At 37.9% G+C, this 19,516-nt stretch overlaps 1 long non-coding RNA gene across 1 annotated transcript in view; it reads right to left on the bottom strand.

Moving 5' to 3' along the window:
- LOC137848652 (uncharacterized) overlaps positions 1-19,516 on the bottom strand; it is a 174,144-nt gene that overhangs the window by 137,909 nt on the left and 16,719 nt on the right. The window contains exon 2 of the long non-coding RNA XR_011091473.1: positions 5,818-5,907. This is a non-coding gene — a long non-coding RNA (uncharacterized lncRNA). The remainder of the gene's footprint in view (positions 1-5,817; positions 5,908-19,516) is intronic.

The following is a 19,516-nucleotide window of genomic DNA, read 5'->3' as shown; positions in this document are numbered from 1 at the left end:
GAAGACAAATGTGTTTGCCCCTTCAAGAAATTCCATACAGGATTTTGCTGTTGAAGAACAGTAAGTTAGCTGATAAAGAATATTTTAAAAGGCATCTGGGCTAACAACATTCAAAAGTATCTTTTGTATAACTTTGTAGGATTTGTCTCAGGATTTGATTAGAAAGAAGGAGAAAGAAAGCCACCTTCTTCTCATCATATCTATATGAATGACAATGCTCTCCATTTTTGTTTGTAGGAAGAGTTTGGCCTTACATTTGGTCATAACTTTAACTGTTTGCAGCTATTTCTGATGTGAAGGGGAGATTGAAAAGACAAATAGTGTCATGTATTTGGAGATAAAGCAGATTTTTACAGCACCCAGACAGTTTAAGGATTATCCAGACCTGAAGGCAAACACTTACAGCTTTATAGCCTGAATAGACCTTTCAATAAAATATCTGGACCAAACAACAAAGACACTTTCATTTTTCTTTATGTATTGTTCCCTGATAACAGTATTTTTAAAAAGGACTTGTTCCTCTTCTGCAGCTCATTCCTACCCAATGGCTTTTCCTGACTGCAGCTAACTCAATTCTGCCTGCTGTTAGGCACTGGAGACTGATTCATTTTTCTTCTCTTCTTTATTTATGACATAACACCTTCAGTATTAGAGTGTCTTCAATTAAGATTTGTGTACTTTTTAGATTACAGTTTAAAATATATATATATATATATTTTTATTTTTTTTTTTCCAATCAAGAGCTGTTGCTTTGTCCTTTTATGCTAGAAGGATGGTCTGTTTGTCACATAGTATGATTGCAATGTCAGCCCCCATACTGCAAGGAATCATGTAGTGGGGTGAAAGCCCCTAAAATGCATGCTTTGGGTAAGATGCACTCCTCAGCTGATCTGGAGGGTTCTCAGATCCCTACAGTTTCTTGGGAAATGATCAATGTGTGTGCCTGCTCTGTGTGGACACTTCATCAAAAAATAAAATAAAAAAATAGAACTGTAAAATATATACAGACAAGGAAGCTAAGGTAAAACAAGAAACTCTATGAGGTTCATGGCATTTGTTGAGGTCTCATGCAGTCAGCTGAATGGAGGAAGAGCTCACGCTCACCAACATATCTTCTGTTTGCGGATAACTGGAAGGTGCCAGGGACACAGACATGGTTACTCACATGATAAATAGAGTATTTTCCTGTCCACTAGGTATGACTTGTTTTACAGTCCTCTGTTTCTTTTTATCAGCTTTAACCCCGGGATATTGAGAGGTATAGTAGGTACTTTGATAAAATTTTATGGAGCCTTGTTTTCTCCCCCTTTACCAGTTAAATCCAATAATAAATGCTTCCCCCACATCCAGACTGCTAATGTAATCTATGTAATACTGTACTGTAATGTAATCTATTGTCTGGACTGGTGCATGAATATCATAGAAGACACATTTAAGGGTGTCAAGACCACACCTTACCATTACTTGGAAACACTGTCATATAATTATAGCAGTAGGCAGCATTTTTAAACAAGATTTTCCCATGTAGTAGAACAACAGTATCTACAGTAGGATTCTGCATTACGTGCTTTAGGGTGCAGAAACACAGAACTACCCAGCCCAGTGAACCTGCCAGGGCTAGTATACATGAAATCTGGACCAACAGCCAGGCCAACAATTTTGACACTGTTCTTAGTCAAGAGTTAGCTGCCTTTTACAGTTTTTCAACCAAAATTGACATGAAGGGCTTGACTACATTATTATTATTATTATTATTATTATTATTATTATTATTATTATTTATTTTTTTTTTTTTTTATTTTAAGGGCAGCACATCGTGATTCTGAGGGCCTGGAAAAGATCAGGCAGTGGGCTGACGAAAATCTCATGAAGTTGAACAAGTGCAGAGTCCCACATCTGGAGAGGAACAACCCATCTGGAAAGTAGCTCTGCAGAAAAGGAACTGGGAGTCCTGGCAGACACCAAGTTGAACATAATGTACCCTTGCTGCTAAGAAGGCTATAATATTCTTTGCTGCATGAGGCAAAGTATTACCAACAGGTCAAGAGAGGTGATCCTTCCCCTCTACTCAGCATTGGTGAGCATGTGCTGGAGTACTGTGTTCAATTCTAAGTCCCCTAGAACAAGAGAGACCTGGATGTACTAGAGAGAGTCTAAGGGAGGGCCACCAAGATGATCAAGGCACTGGAGAACCTCGTCTGCGAGGAGAGGCTGAGAGAGATGGGACTGTTCTACCTGGAGAAGAGGAGGATCGGGGGGGGGGGGTTATCCATGTCTGTATAAACCTGAAAGGAGGGTGCAAAGACATTGGAGCCAGGCTTTTTTCAGTGGTGCCCAGTGCCAGGACAGAAACACAAACAGGAATACACAAGGTTCCATCTGAACAGGAAGCGCTGCTTTACTGTGCAGGTAACAGAGCACTGGCTGGCATAGGTTGCCCAGAGAGGTTGTGGAGTCTCCCCACTGGGAGATTTTCAAAAGCCACTGGAGATGATTCTGAGCAATCTGCTCTGGGTGTGCAGGGACTGCTTGTGCAGGGACTCCACAATTCCTTCCAACCTTAACCATTCTGTGATTTTGTGAACCTAGATCTTAATTAAGACTTGTTGACCTTCTAAAACATTTAACAAAAATGAGCTCTCCAAACTTCAGCTGAAGTATATTGCAAGCTTCACTAAGAAAACCTACAAGTCCTCTTACCTGCTTATGATTTTGAATAGAAAATTTATCTAACTCTGTTTCCTGAAATAGTTTCTGCCTTAAAAGACTAATATAGTTTTTCCTACCTGTGTTTTGATAAACAAAATTAAACAAAAAAAAAAATAAACAAAAAACTATTTCCATTCTTAATTTTGCTCTAGTGCTATAGGCACTTGAGCATGCCACTGAGGCTTAGTAGGAAGCCAAAAAATATGGATTGTTTAAATTTTGCCATATTTATATTATCTTGTTCTTTTCTAGTGTCCAGGTAGACATATAAACAGGGTAAAGTGTAAACACTTCCTAACAGTCAGATGAGCTCAATAACAAGCCAGAAGTATGTAATATGTAAACAGTACATTTACATATCTAACACAAATAGGGCATTTGAGATTGCCTCCTAGAATCAACTTCATCCTTTATAACTGCTTAAAAAGGCAAAGAGGTCAAGATTTCTTATGCCACAACACAATAAAATTGCATAATTCCCAGCAATTAAAAAAATAATAAATCAGAACAGCTGTAGTGTGTCTCCTTTCCAGTCCCTTTACTAAGACTAAGATGAGACTAAGCCTTGGTCTATTAAATGTGAGAAAGTGCTGCTGAATATCTATTTTACCCTAATCCCAGAAGGATTAGATTTTATCTCAGCTGCTACACCTGGCTCAAACCAACTGAGATGTCCTAGGAGACATGGGCAGTACAAGTAAAAAGAAATAAGCAGTTTCAGAGTGCACATTCAGGTCAATTGGCATACCAATTGTCTATACAAGATATTCAGACAGTCATCCAAATTTTGTCATTGTCTCTCCTTAGAATGAGAACAAATGACTTCCCATGAGCCGCTGAGCTGTGAGCTTGAGAAGTGCAAGCAGAAGGTTTACTTTGCTTTGCTTAGGATTTTGGGTTGGCTCTTGTAGCTCACTTTTTCAGTCACAGGAGTTGGTCTGATTAGTGGAAGAAAGGGTTTTCTGGGTACCTTCTAGTCTACTAGTCTATATGTCTTAGATAAGTATATTAAACATCTATTTATCTTCCTTACAGAGTTTTAAGAAGCTTGCTCTCATTTGGTGTGGTTATTCTTGCCTCTCTCATGTAGAGGACAGGGAGGACTAAATTTTCTTTTACAGTTCACAGAACTGAGCATGGTGTCAATTAAAAATTCCTTCCTCAAAGTAGAAAATATAAAGATGCTTTCTTAGACTGAGGGTCCATAAAGTTGCAGAACTTCTGTATGTCACTAAGTGGCTTCCCAGAAACTTTCAACAAGAGTGCTATCATCCATTTTTTAGACATGGACAAATCTTTTTGTCCTGAAATCCTACTTCAATCAAATGAATAGCATTTAGTTTCTTTCTATGTTCTCAAAGGAAACATTAATGTGCAGTAACATGGGACTCCCTGCAGCAAGACTGTCATCCATGGGATCAGTTGACAAGGGCTGTTACGATATGCTGAAAAAAAAAAAACAACACATTTACTTCACCATAAAACCACATAATATCAAGTAATGTCAAGCCTCCTTACACATTCCCTGGCATCTGGGAAATCATAGGTGTTAACTAACTGTGGATCATTGGCACAGTTTGGTTGTTAACATGCCATTTGATAGCACTGCATAGCAGGGAAATAGGCTGCAGTTAGTGAGCTACATGACAATTTCCAACATAGCTGCATCAACACTGATCCTGCTGTGCCTCTTCAGAGTTATACTTGCCTGTCACAGGTTACCAGAGTTCATGCAAAGTGTCGCTCATTTATAAAAGGTGTCATTATGGTAGACAGCAAAATTGTGCCTGTGTGAGTGAACTGAATCAGGCCATGTCCCCATGTCCTCTGACTACCCACACTTCTCCATTGCTGGTCTGTCTTTGGTACGGTTTTGGGTCATGCCAGCCAGCTCTCTCCCAGATGTGCAGGACATAGTTTTGGGAATATCAGAGGGCAGGGACTTTTCCCAGAGGGAAGCACAGTGGTGTTTGTCCTGTTCTGGGGAGCTGGTCAAGGGGTTTGGCCTGTAGATCCAAAGCATACTATGGCACTTATCTTCAGGTACTTCAGACTGGATCCAGTTCTCTTTTACTTACCCTCTTACTTCCTCTTAGCTCAAGAGACCACTTATATATGGACCAAGCACAAAGCAGGTAGCTCAGGTCGATTCAGTAGCAAAACAGCTGCACAATCCAACCTCAGACCTTCACCTACACACTCAGCAGGAGAAGGTCATGCCATAAAGTACCTAGAAAAGGAGCTTATTCTTTTCAAAAGTTTAGAATAACAGGATACCACCATTTAGAATAACATTTACACCATCTTTTGGCCTGGTCACACACGTGTTCATGTCCAATAAGGTTCTCACCCATTTTCCAAATTACATTTTTAAAATGAGAGCTTTAGATATTTTGTTGTGTGTGACAGGTCATGTTGTCTTGTCCCTCCACCTCATTTATTCCTCAAGACTTGTCTTCAATGTTCAGCGTGTTCCATTTTCTCTACCTCAGAATGTAAAAGCTGTCCAAGACTGGGCCTATTCTGGTTATTGGAATATCTAAGCGGATGAAGAGGCCTTTTTTCTCAGACACTTTCTTCTGGGGGCAGAACTCTAGTTTATTAACCACAGCCCAGGCCCTTTTATTTGAAAATGAATTTAACAAAAGCTTGCTTAAAAGTGTGCTTTAACACCCCAACACAAGACAAATAGATCACTCTAAATGATCAGAATGGTTCCTCCTACCCCTAAAAAATAATCTAAATGCCATAAAGGAACTTAGAGGAGGTTAAACAAAGAAAACCAATGGAGGTCTGATATGAGCAACCTGTACTGCATGATCTGCCAAAGAATTGCACTGTGATTAGAGACAGTAGCAAGACAGGTCTTTAGAGTCTAACTCCAGAACTGTTTCTGCCACTGCAGCAGCCCAGAACCAAGAAAACAGAAAATTACCTCCTTCTTTTTGCTGTGCCCCAGGAAAAACATGGATTTTGTCTAAATGTTGTCTTAAACACAAATCTCCAGAAAAAGAACAGCAACAAAATATTTGTGACTCATTGGTATGAAATTAGGCAGTCATTTTTATGTCAGTTTATAGCTCCTCATTTTAAAAGTCAACACAGTACCTTTAGGTGGTCATCAAGGATAATATCATCTGGAAAGACCAGAAGTCCTTTGGAGATTATCTGGGTTGGATTTCCATCCAAATGTCACAACTGAAAGGAAGACAGAAATCATGCTGGATTAACTCTAGCTATGTGATATCCGTCTGTATCAAACCGCTGTGGATCAGAGGATGCTACACATTTAGACTGCTATTGAGGCCAGAGGTTTTGGGAACTCACTTGAAAACAAAGGTTATCTATTATGCAAAGAGATATGGCCATGGCTCACTCCTATAGCTCAAGACATTCTAGCAGCACAGAACTGAAATAATTCTTGTCTTGAGGAAACATGCTCTCTGCATAGGTCTAAATAGCTTGGATCTGCATCTGTCATTAACTGGTGCAAGTCCAGTGATATTAACACTAAGAGGATTTATACCAGTTGATGACCTGGCCCTGAGCCTCTTAGAAAGTCACCCATATTCAATCAAATAAAAATGAGTTATCAGTTTTGGTCAGGCATTTTATTTTACATGGATTGTTGCAGCTGGGTCCACTCTGCATTTAGATCAAAAGTTGTTGTGCAATGACACAGTCATCAACACAGGTCCATTAAGAACCATAAAAGACATAGGTTATATTGGTAACAGCAAACAAACAACAAAAATTAAAAACCAAACCAAACAAACAAACAAAAAAAAATACAACAGCAACAACTAAAATGCCACTATCCTTCCATTGTTCCCTCCCCACTCTAACAAATACTGACAACAATGAAAGGAGACAAGTCCATGAAAGTACAAGATTCAAGATTTTTGAGTGCAGAGTAGGGAGAATATGCTTGCCCCATCTCAATTCTGAAACAATGAAGTCTGTGGGAACTTGGATTTAATCTGGAGCTTGAATACTTATTTTATACAAACCATGTATTTGAAGGGGACCTCTTAAAACTATTTTATAGTTCAAGGAGATTGCATATTTTCATACTTTAAACAATAGTTGAAGCAGCAGGTTTTTCTGTTAACTGGTCAAGTTAATCAGACATTGTTTTATTTATTTCCAGCCTCCACATGCAATCAAGCGATAGTTTAATTTATGCACATTAATGTATATTTGTTTATCTTTTAAATCTGGCCCTAGAGTTTCAGAAATAGTTGCCTGCAGTCATTCAGTGCTTGAAGAACAGCCCTATTTGCATAGATATGAACAGCAGCCAAATGCCTCAGTAAAAAGAAATATGTATCATTTATAGAGATTTCCCAAATGCAAGGAAACAACCTCAAACACTATTTACCTAAGGCCTGTTACATAAAGATAGATAATCAAACATGTACAAATAATTTTCCAGGCAACACATACTTCATTACTGTTACTAGGATATATTTTTCTTGTTGTATACTTTCTGTAATGTGCTTTCATACAGTTCTATACACACCTAGCCAACTATTCCATTTTCTTTTCCAATGATTTACTTTTAAAATGTATTTATTTATTTTTAAATAAAGGACTACAGCTAATGGGTAAATAGTGGAATCAGAAAGATGTGTTCTTGCTACAGCTGTAGGACAGCTAATAAACACTACATTCAATAATAAGAGGATAGAGTGATGAGATACCTACTGGAGTTCCCTCAAGAATATGTAGATACAGGCAGATAGGAGAAAAAGATCAGTTCATTTCATTTTATGTCTTTCTAACTTAATTCTGTTTGCATCTTTTTGTAGGTAAGTAGTCAAGTAGAAATGGGAATGATGCCTGATTTAATTTAATGAAATTAATTACAAGTTTGTCTGCAACAGCAGGAACAGAATAAGTATACAGTCCAACAGAAAGATCCATGGAGAGAACCTAAGCTGTAACCCCCCAAATTTCTATGCAGCTTTACCTGCTTAAGGCCATTTCACATAAGTGGATTTTCAGGTTGGTTCTTCCTCTTGCAGCTTGCCTTAGTCAAAGAGTGTATTTTATAATACTCAGAGACTTCATCAACAACTGAAAGATTTTCTGCTTATTAATTGATGTCATGAACATAGATACCTAACCCAAACTCCCCTATCTATCTCAAACTCTTCTCTGAACACTTTATTTTTTATTTTTACTAATAATGGGCTTATATTCATGATCTGAAAAATAATTAGTACGTTTAGGAATCACTTTATAAGAAGCTGCATCATGGAGTTATATCCCCCCTGCTTCAGTCTCCTTCCAGCTGTACTATGCAGAATGCTATCATTGGCTCTGTGTGCTATGTACAGACACATGCTATCGCACAAATTGGATTTTCTTCCACAAGAGAGAACACTAAAAATGACAATTAACAAAAGCCTGTTTTCAGACATTATTGTAAGAACTACAAAAATGTCACACTGATTTCTCAATGTTAATTTCTATGAGTCTAAAACGGGGATCTGAATAAAACCTATTTCTTCTAATTTGAATTTTAAAAGAAGGGAAAAAAATCACAAGTATCTCCTTTGTCAAATTAGATGCCAGCTCATGCAGAACGTGCAGTTTCAAAAGTGTCATTATTTTTATTTTTTCCTGTATATATTCTTTTTATGCAGTTAATTGAAATACTTGTTACATGCTTTTTGAAATGTTGTGCAAATTACTTATATCCTAAGGCTGGTAGGCATGTTATATAACAAAAAAAAAAAAAAAAAAAAAACAAAAAAACATACATTTAAAACATGAGCAGCTCTATCCTAGCAAAGGATGCAAGCTAGCACAAACATCTACATCACTTCCCTAAATATCAGTTATGTACTAGGATACTCTTCTGGCCCACAAGCTGAGGTGGGATATATAACGGTGAACACTTTCTCCTCATGGACAAGTGTTTGGACTATCAGACCATCATGTAAAAGACATGAGGAGAAGAGGCAATCCTTTCCTCCTCTTGCAGAGGTATTTTTCTAAGCTGACTTCAGTTCTGGAGGGTTTTCTTGCTGACAGGTGCTTGGCACTTTCTGAGCGAGCTGAATGGATCCAGATGCAAGAGAGATACATGCCTCTGCACTTTCCAGAGGGGCTTAGGTAAGTGTCTGTCCACTCTGGAGACAGTAATTCTGCTTATGCTTAGGTGAGGACTCAAGCAAGCAAACTGCATGCTTGTTAATTTGAGACTTTCTGCTTATTTATCATCAGTTTGGGCACATATACCTACCTGTCTTCAGAAACTAGTCCAGCCTGTTGCAGTGTGGTCTCAAAGCATCTCTCTGCTTTCAAGAAAGATCCTGAAGGGGAAAAAAAATCAACTGGGAAATAGGAAGCCTTCTTTCCCCTTCTTTAGTAGCTCAGTAATGAGAGCATCTGCTTCGGTAAGGAAGGAATGTGTTTAATATCCCAGTCTGTCTTTAGGGATTTGAAACTTCCCATCTTCTAGACAACTGTTCTTGCCACTAGTATAAATCTGTAGAATTTGCTCAAATATTCTAGCAGACAGTTTCACTTTGGTGGGACCATAAATATACATTAAAGAGAAAAAGTAACTAGCTGTGTAACATAAATTACACATTTTCTGCATCAGTGATTTTTTTTTTTTTTCCCAGGTGGTTTCTCTCCACAAAGCTACAGCCCTGCCCAAGGATGCTGGTGACACTGGTTCCAATCTATTGAGGCATGAAAATTACCAAAATCACATATTCTCATTACTAGACACTGGAAGTGCCTTCCACCTGGAAGGTTGTTGGGGTATATCTTACCAATGCCCAGTAACGAGAATATGTGCAGTGCCTGATCCGATCTCCACAGTAACCATCTAAATACTTATGAAAGTAATGGATTTAAAGCATACTTTCCCCAGAGCTTAATAAGCTCAGACATGTTCCTCTTCACAAACTTTTGGCGGATCCGTTTTTGATGTGTCCTACCTTTTAACATGGCTTCCACTAAGTTAAAAGGCTAAAGAAAACACAACACTGTATTGCTTAGCATATTGCAACTTAACTCGCCTTGTCTGTAAGGTCTGGGAAGATTCCTTTCTCCTGTCATCTTACCAATGAAACCTGCAATTTTTCTTAAAATGTTGTTTTTATAGATCTATACAGTTGTTTCCTTCTGATATCTGGTGCACCTGGCCCACTTCTTTACCTCTAATCGGGATGCTGAACTAAGGCTTTCAGGCCCATAAATTTCCTGAAGGATACAGATGATTGCTCAAAACCATCTGGACTTGCCAGGTGGTATAATATATACTAATCAGCTACGGAGACCCTTACAAATATTACTAGTTATCAGCAACCTTTGGATTTGTCACATTTTATCAGCAACAATTTCTGTAATTCTGTCCCTTCATCCTAATGCTTATTGTGGTTGCTAATGCTCCAATGTCTGTAAGTACTCACAGAAACAGCATAAAAAGAATATCAAGGCTTCAAAATCAAATGTTCACGTGAGGAAACACCACAATTATGATTGCCCATAAAACAGTAATTGACTTCCTTTATGCACTCAGTTTATTTAGTCACTAACACAAAATTTACATTTTTTTTCCCCAGACCTACATCTAATTTGCTCTTCAAGATGAACAGCAATCCTTGCACAGTTCTACTTGTACAGTCATTTAGTGGTTTATTTTTTCCTTCCTTTGAAGGGTAAGCAGTCCTATGAATGCTTTGCTTTCAGGTCTACTTAGGAGGCAGAATAGTTCAAACTGATTTTTTGAGTTGAGTTTAAGCAACTTGCATACTGAAGTGATGGAGACAGGGGAATGTCTCCTTGGGGACTGTAAAAAAAAAAAAAAATGCAACCAGGGCAGGATATTGTATCCAATTAGGTATGGCTGCATGCCCACATTTATACATAGGATTACAAAGAAAGTTGAGGGAGGTTACCTCGTCAGCCACCCTTGTACACCTGTGTTATGTCTGAGAGCCCTGTCCAAATGCTTCTTGAACTCTGTCAGGCTCGGTGCCCTGGGGAGCCTGTCCCAGTGCCTGACCACCCACTCAGTTAAGAACCTTTTCCTAACCCCCAGCCTGACCCTCCCTTGTCCCAGCTCCATGCCATTCCCTCGGGTCCTGTTGCTGTCCCTAGAGAGCAGAGCTCAGCACCAGCCCCTCTGCTCCCCTTGTGAGGGAGCTGCAGGCCGCCATGAGGCCTCCCCTTAGCCTGCCCTGCTCTGGGCTGAACAAACCAAGAGACCTCAGCTGCTCCTCATATATCTTCCTCCCTAGACCCTTCACCATCTTTGTAACCCTCCTTTGGACACTCTCTAATAGTTCTATGTCCTTGTACTGTGGCTCCTACTTCTGCTTCAGCCACTGATTTGACAAGATGAATTCAAACCATGAACACTAGCAGACTAAAATACCAATCTGCCAGGAATTATGTGAATCCAGAACATGACGTTCATTATAGAAACCATGGAGCTACAAAGCCACAGGTATAAACGAGTTCTGCTGCCCACACAGGTAAAAAGGTAGAATCTTTTGAATCACACAATGTGAAAAGTGGTGAAAAAAAAAAAAAAAAAAAAAAAAAAAAAAAAGTGGGAAACATTGTAAACTGGGCTATTTGAGCTCTCCTACCACCACCATTAACGAACAGAGTCTGCTAGTTATCTCTTAGTTATCTTCCAGCTATCCAGAATACCTTACACACTGAACTATAATTATGGTCACTACATATATGGTCACTAAGTATTCTCTTCTCTCTCTTCCTACTATTCATTTGAAAGAGCAAAATCACAGAAGTAAAAATGCAAATGCCTCTTTCTCAGCTTCCTACATCAAGGTTTGCACATAGCCAGTTTCTGCCTTGGTCATTGCTGTTAGTATTCTGGAGTACTTGTGCTCCATCCAGATATGCCAGCTTGTAGAAAAAAGGTGTGTATGCCAGGATGGCCTGGCTAGGAACTCCTTGGTGTCCAAAATCAATTACTACTGATTATCTGCATGCACCATTTCCTCTAGCAGGGATGTGATTGTAAAATAATGGCATTAAGGTTACATTAAGAAGCAATATAAAGACAATGTACATGAAGCACCAAAACCCCAATCTCCTTTCTCCAAGGAGATCAGTCCTGAAGGTAAGTGCTATCACTTATAAATCCTTTAGAGACTTTCCTGTGAGCATGTATTTTCCCCCAGGAAGGAATACAGAAGAATTATTCTTCTCATAACAGGTTCTCTCTAAATCTCAGGTAGCATAAGTATAATGCAACAAGTTGGCAATGAATGAGGGTAACTGGTGAGAAATGGAAACCTAAGATGGCTGCTGCCACATAGAACCCATTATCAGAGGAGGGGACATGCTACTAAGAATAATATTTCAGCTTCAAGTACTCTGTGTACCTATTCTTCTGTGTATGTGGTGGATTTACTGTATACTTAAATGTCATTAAAGAATACCAAACTCCATTCGTCTTTTTCAAACCTGAAACACCATCAGTCCAAAGGCACAGTTAGAACTGGAATGTTTCTGAAACAGTCCCCTACTGAGAATAGTCAAAGCTTGGTGAAGGTCTTAATGGGTTTCAAAAAGCAAGACTTGAAAAAAAAACACTGTGTTTGTGTTTGCTTGGGATTCTTATTTATTTATTTATTTTTGTGTAGAAAACTAGAAAGTGACAAACATTTCCAAACACGAAATTTTGTCAAGAGAAATAATATCTTTTATTAAAGCAAATGCTGCAGCTGGGAAAAACAAAAGCAAAAACATTTAGTAGTGCAAAGAACCGAAGAAAGTTTTATGTGCCTGAAAACATGTTAGCTGCTCTAATACAATGCATGTCTTCTCCCTATGATCCTCCTCTTGTTTATACCTCTGGAGCATCATAAGCATAAAACAAATTTATATGCAATCGTTATTACAAATCTGTGTACAGTAGAATAGCCAGTAGATCTCTAGGCAATGAGCTGGTGTGGCCTGTAGGGAAAAAGCTAATGCCTTTTCTTGATTCAGAAAACTAACTTGAACTCGGGCTCTGCACATTCCAGCTTTTTATTTGGCTGGTTGATGCTCTGTAGTGGAATGCTTGCTCTCTCAAATTTGAAAATCAAATCCATCAAAGGTTGGAGTGATGTCTCAGTAAAAGCTGTGCCACAAAATATGTTTTCTCAAAAATGTGATTTTATGAAATCAACATTTTTCTGATCAAATAGACTTTTGCAAAAATATTTCCCACCTCTTTATCAGAGATTGCGGAGACAAGCAGAAATAATCAGTGATAAAAAATCAACAAAAAGCCAAATTTAAAAGCAATGTTAAACAAAAATATCTTGATATATCTTTGATAGCAGTTTTTGTCAATCCAGGCTTGGGAATGGGAAGAAAGATAGGTTTTATACAAAGTAAAACCATCCTCTTTAGCTACAAATAGACTATTTCCAGAATGAAATCCTCTTGAAAATAACTAGGTTTGAGTTAAAGGAAGCAAAATTTATATATATATATATATATATATATATAAAACATAAGTTGTGACAATAGGGTTCTATTTCAAAGGAGCCAGGGAGCCAGGGGCATAATCTCTTGTTAGGTAATGAGAAGTTGAGGGGGTATTCGTGTTATCTTAAAAAAAAGAGCAAAACCCACATATAGTCCAATAGGGAAAGTGGGTTTGGGCCCTACAACATACTTCTTAAAAGGAAATCGAAATGAATTCCATGCTTTTTCTTCTCCCTATGGCCCCAAAGCCCGATTAAATTTTCTTTTCAAGAAGATTTAAAAACCAGCACTGAAATGCATCACATATTGTTCAGATACCTCTAAGGAGTGCTTCTACCTGCTGCCAAGCTCTCCCTGGTGGGTGGCATTCATCAATCAGCCTGATTTTTCATTTAACTTTTTGCCTTTCTGACAGTGACAATAAGTCACATCTCCTCCTCTTACAGGCACAGTCAGGTGCCACAACCTCAGAGTGGCTTTCAGTACCCCCAGCTGGGTGAGCAGTACTTTAGGAATTAGTTAATGTGGCTAAGCCTCCAACCTCAGGTAACTTATTTTGAACACTGTGGCATTAAAGCATGTTTAAGAAGTAAAACAATAGAGTAAATGCTGGCCAACCGGGCTAGCAATGCTGACGTGAGAAGGATTTTTTTGGAAACCACAGTATTTCAAAAATCAATATATACAAAATAGACCTCATTCTGCAAATACCATTTCTAACAATGTTACTACAGAAGGAATGTAGGAGGAGATACGTAAACCAGACCTGCTAATATCAAACCATAGCACAACAGTCTCCTTTTTCAGAAGTCTAGGCAAATATCACCAGTACACTTTTGGCACAGTGACATTTAAAAGACCAGTTTGTTGTAACGTGGTCAAGATTTTTATACCTTCTCTTGGCAACAGGGACGGATTCTTTCTGAGTAAGGACAACTGGGACATTTTGTCCCAATATCACTTACAAACCATCTTTGCTAATCCTGACCAACTTTTCTGGTGGAAGAGGAGAAATGGGAAAGTCAGGAACTCAGAGGAAGGCTGCCTTCAGGGGATTATTTCTCCAAGGAATAAAAAAGGGGGCCAATGAGAAGCATTGCCCATGGCTGTGAAGAAAGAGGGTGCTCAGGTGCCCCCAGGACTGTGCTTATAGAGCAGAGCCATACTGAAAACACCAGGTTTGCTTGCCTTGGCTTTGCATACTGAGATGGTTCAGGCAGCATAGCTCTCCAGGGGCAGAGAGAAATAGAAAAAAAAAATAAGAAATAAATGCCTCTAACTTTGAACTTGTACAATTTTTCTGAGTTAAAGAAGTCACCAAAGGACTTCTCTTACTTTGGGTGAGATATATACTGATAAAAACCTTTCATTTATCAATACTGAGAACCCACTTTTATCTCAAAATACAATAAATGACCCTAGCTGCAAGCATCAAGCCCAGAACAATAACCCTTGACTTTAGGACCAGCTTCAGGCAAGCCGTGAACTTAATATGGGCTGATTTTGTCAAGAAAGATGCTAACCATAACCATTTCACTCAGCTACACCAGCAGAGCCATCATTTCTCAGCTAGAAGCAGATCAGTAGCAGAAAAATCTGAATGTCAGTAGGAGCTATATTTAATACTGCACATTTTGATGGGTCCAAGCAGTGCACAGAGCCCCTTCCTGACTGAGGTCAAGCTGTTTTCCTGACTCATTTCACAACAAATCCTCCTAATTTCTATTCAGAAACGATTTCCTTTTTATCCAAGACAGACATCTGTATTTTGAGCATTGATTGGAAAAGGTGTCAGGAGTTTTTGGTGAACACAATTTTCCCTCTCTCCACAACCCCCGCTCTTTTTTTGTGTCTGCCTGAAGTGTGAATTGCAAGAAATCATTGCCTGTCATAAGGTACTTTCTGAGGAATCCCAGCTTAGCTCTGCTCTAGACTCCCTATCTTCTGGCATACTCAGAAGCCCTCGTCTGTTATTCCAGTTTGTTATAGAGCATGTATCTTCATTATTCCATCCTATTACAAGCATATATCTTCATTATTATCTTTGCCATTTATCTGAATTAGCCCCCTACAAGCTCAAAGTGCCAAGTTGTGTCTGATCTTGAGTGCAAAAATATTCTGTAAGCATATGCTTACTTCAACATTTAGATTTCTTTAAATATTTTTAGTTTTGTGATGACTTCCTTTTTTTTTTTTTTTTTTCTTTGCTGCAAATCTCGGGATGCACTTGGATAAGGCTTCAGATGAGATCTTCACTATGACAGCTCAGTAGGTCTGCTCTGTGTCCCTGGCTGTGCCACCATCTTTCTATGCAAGAAACCCTGCAGCAGACTGTTAAAAGGAAGGTAGATGTCAGCTGCTGTTCACACTTTTTGTCTTCCACATTTCTTCTTGCTGTCCCTTCTTCTCCACCCCCCCCTACCTCAGCCTACCCCCCAGAGAAGACTGCTTTTAAACTCCAGGATCAACCGTTGATGCATCAGTCAAGATGGAGGTGACTGGGAAAGTAGTTGCTACACTTCAGTTCTGTATCTGAATGGGAATCCTCATCACCCCCCCTACCCATGCTGAAAAAAAAAATAAAAAATGCTGGCAATGATTTGCAGGAGCCACTACAACAGAAACCACAAGTACATACATAGCTGCAATAGGATGAATATTTTCTATTTAACCACTGCTGATGTAATCAACAATGCAATTTTCCTACTGTTTTTACATAGAAAGTAGAAAAGAAAAAATAAATAAATAAAAGAGCAGAATGGGCAGAATTCATTGTCTGTTAAGATCACTTGATTCCAGCTATCTTTAAATTAACCACTTAAGTTGAAACAGCCATTTAGGTTTCTTCTATACTTAATTGAGAGATACAGGTATCTCCAGAGAACAATTTTCCAACACTAATCTTAAAATGAGATGAAATGGCCTTTGAAAGTGTTTTTTTTTTTTGTTGTTGTTTTTTTGTTTGTTTGTTTTTTGTTTGTTTGTTTTTCCTTCCCTCTTTTAATTGCAGAGAAAGGCACAACTGCTACTTCAGACTACCTATACAATTTTTAAACCGCTAAGTTAGGTCAGATAAATTTCAGTTTATTTTACTAGTCGGCACACTCTATCATTTATGCTTTCATTACAAAAATATTTACTCAGTTGCTTCAGTGCAACATCTCATTAAGTTGGATCCATTTAACCATTTTGAACACACATCACAGCAGTAGCAGAAAGAAAGGTCAGACATCAAATGTGCCTGAACTGAGAGGTAACAGTAATAAAGTTAGGAAAATGTGCCACACAGTCTTGGGTGGTTAGCATCACAGCATCTTCCTTATGTTTCATCAAGAAAAACAGGGAGATTTCATGTGTCGATATATTTTTCGTAAAAATGAGAGTATCTAAAAATCAGATGGCTAGAGCATGTTGCTGAATAATAGCTTAACAAATACAGAACTATTTCTGTGTAAAACGTTGCACCGAAATGACCAACAAATTTATGCAGTTTCTAAGGGTCAGAGATAAACCTGCTCTCTTTGGAGAAACTACGACATCTGCTGGCTTTTAATGAAAAACCTACAAATAGCTCATTATTAGTGATTTCAATTGAAAAGAGATATTTTGTTACGGCACAAGTGTGATTTTGGAAATGCAAGCAATGGTGTCAGCATTGAAGTACATCAAGAGAGAAGCTAGGGTTTTGCAAAGCCAGTGAAGTCATAGAGGGAAAAAAAAAAAAAAATAGTAAATTAAAAAATTGTAAGGTGAGCTTCCCAGAGAGACATATAATGGGGCTTCACAAAACATCACAGACCACTGAGGTCTGACAGGATTGCTCTCAAAATGTAGGAATTCAATATTCAGGAATAAAATTTAAGCACAATGTTTTAATGTGATTCCTACTGCTCTCCTCTTAATGCATACATTTTTATTTTTCACCACTGCATTCTAAAGCATGAGCTCTTCAGTTCTACAGCGGGAAGAAAAAAAAAATCACAGAGAAAAGCAATGGACAGTTGCTAGCAGTAAGAATTTTTACTAACAGATATTTGCTAATAAAAGTGTTAATTGAATCTGATATTCCAGCAGGTGAACCAGAATCATGGTGCTGAAGAAAGGCTGGACTGTTTTTAAATAAATAATATAACTAGAACTACCTTGCTTATTATCTTTAAAGCCAAGTCACTCATGTCAGGCAAAGGAGTCTTGATTCGATATGCCCCAAATTGCTCTGCAGAATGTTATTCACTACTAAATGCTTGCACATCTCCCAGCAACTGCCACTTGATTTCAACCTGTGTGAAGTGATCCATTCACAAACTGTGTTCACAATCACATTCATACGCTTCTTTTGAATGTTTATAATGAAAGATGACATGTAAATGGAGGAGGTTATATTGTTATGGCTGAACATTAACACTGAGAAGAAATCTTTCCCTTTCACCTAAAAGCTAAAAGTTTGAACACATTCTTCTCAGCTTGCAATAAAACTAAAGTAACAATCAATGCTTTTACCACCTCCAGATTAGCTTATTATTGCAGTGTATTACATTTGTCAAGGCCACAAGGAATAAGGGATGTCATGGATGCAGGAAAGTGGATTACTTCCTTACCCATTCAAGGTATAGCAAATAAAATGTATGTCTGTAAATGGCACTAATTTGGTTTCAGTTGGTGTCACCAATGAACAGAAACCCTGCTATTGTTTAACATACCTCAACAGCAACATTTTTTAAACCAGGAAATTAACAGAAAGGCACAAAGAATTAAATGTCTCCTGCTATATCTTTCAAGCACTTCAACAAATTCATTAGGATATTCTGCTCTTATTGCCATAGGCCAGCTAAAATGTAAAGATTGCAATGACGGGATGCTGATGCCCAAAACACCAAATCTTTTTCTTTTTTTTTTTTTCATTATTCTACAATCTTGTCAGCAGCTTGTTTAAATAAACACCCAACAACAAGAAAAAAAAAAAAAAAAAAAAAAAGGATGATTAAAAGAACAACCTCTCAAAAAGTCAGTATCCAGAATTGTACCCAGATGTTCAATAGGAAACTAGTCACTGGAAACCTGGAATTGGCACCATTATATTTTGATGTACAGTACAAAGAACACTTCCAAGGCAGAACTGGAAATGGACCAGCATCTGCTACCTGCTAATTAACACTTTAAACATAGCATTGCAGGTGGCTGAAAGAGAACAATGCAAACCTGGAGCATACTGTCAGGCTGAACCTCACTCTGTTAAGAGGGATTGTGCTTGTTTCCTCCTTGCTGTAGAATCCATTCCAGGACCGAGCACAGTGCCATGCATTTGTCTGCTTCTTCATTGCCTTGACAGCCAGTATTATAGTTATTTATACTATATTTATGTTGTGTAACTATATTAGTTAATGTTTGCGCAGTGCTTTGAATATGTGAATTGCTATCTAGCTATTCAATATTATTACTTCCATTAGGATGAACCTTAAAAGCATATTGAAAAAGATGGTGCTTAATTTGAATAACCACTTTTAAAGAGGAGCAGCAAATCCATCAGACTTTGTCAGGATGTTGTACTACTTGAAATGTTCAAAATTATATCTGCTTTTGCATCATACTTGCACATTAACACATACATGTGCACTTTTCCATTTCAAGGATCAGTATATTGGTTTAAATAGGCTTTGCTTTTATTACTGCAAAACAGACAGAAAAAAAAAAAAATAAATCAAACATTACACATATTTAATTAAGTTAAAGTCAAATAACATGTCTTATTGATAGTGTCAAGAAAGCTAGCCTTTGTAATCAGAATTACTGAGGTTCTTTTACACTAATCTAGCTGTCTCTACACTTTATATTTTACAGGTCAAACTAAAAGTTTAGTGATACAAAATAGCTAAACAGAAAGATAGTACAAATGCAATTATACCACCACCAGTTTAAGGACATAAGTTGTAATGTGGTAATAGAATGAAAAAGAAGTGACTTTTCTAATTTAGGGTAACAGTAAAAAGAGTTATGCTTTTCGTAATAAAAGTAGGCATGTGATGAATTATATCAGTACACACCTTATGGTGGCTTAACTTCCTATATCAAGAAGAATTATGCTGCTTTGAAAAGCTATGTAGTCAATCAAGTGGAAAAAAAAATAAAAAAATAAAACCAGTTTACAGCCTATACAGGCATAGATAATTCAAATCCTTATAAAGATTTTATCTCTGATGGAAAAACTACTTGAATAATGTTTGCTAACTTAAAAGCAATCAGCAATTTGAAAGGAAACCTGCAAAGCAAGTGCAGTGACAGCTATGGTGGATAGAAAAGAGGCTATATTTGCAGAGAGACAGACTTTTTT

This window comes from Anas acuta, chromosome 1, assembly GCF_963932015.1.
Source record: "Anas acuta chromosome 1, bAnaAcu1.1, whole genome shotgun sequence".
NCBI lineage: Eukaryota > Metazoa > Chordata > Aves > Anseriformes > Anatidae > Anas > Anas acuta.
Note: the sequence above shows the minus strand (reverse complement) of the source record. Positions and strands in the feature narration are given on the sequence as shown.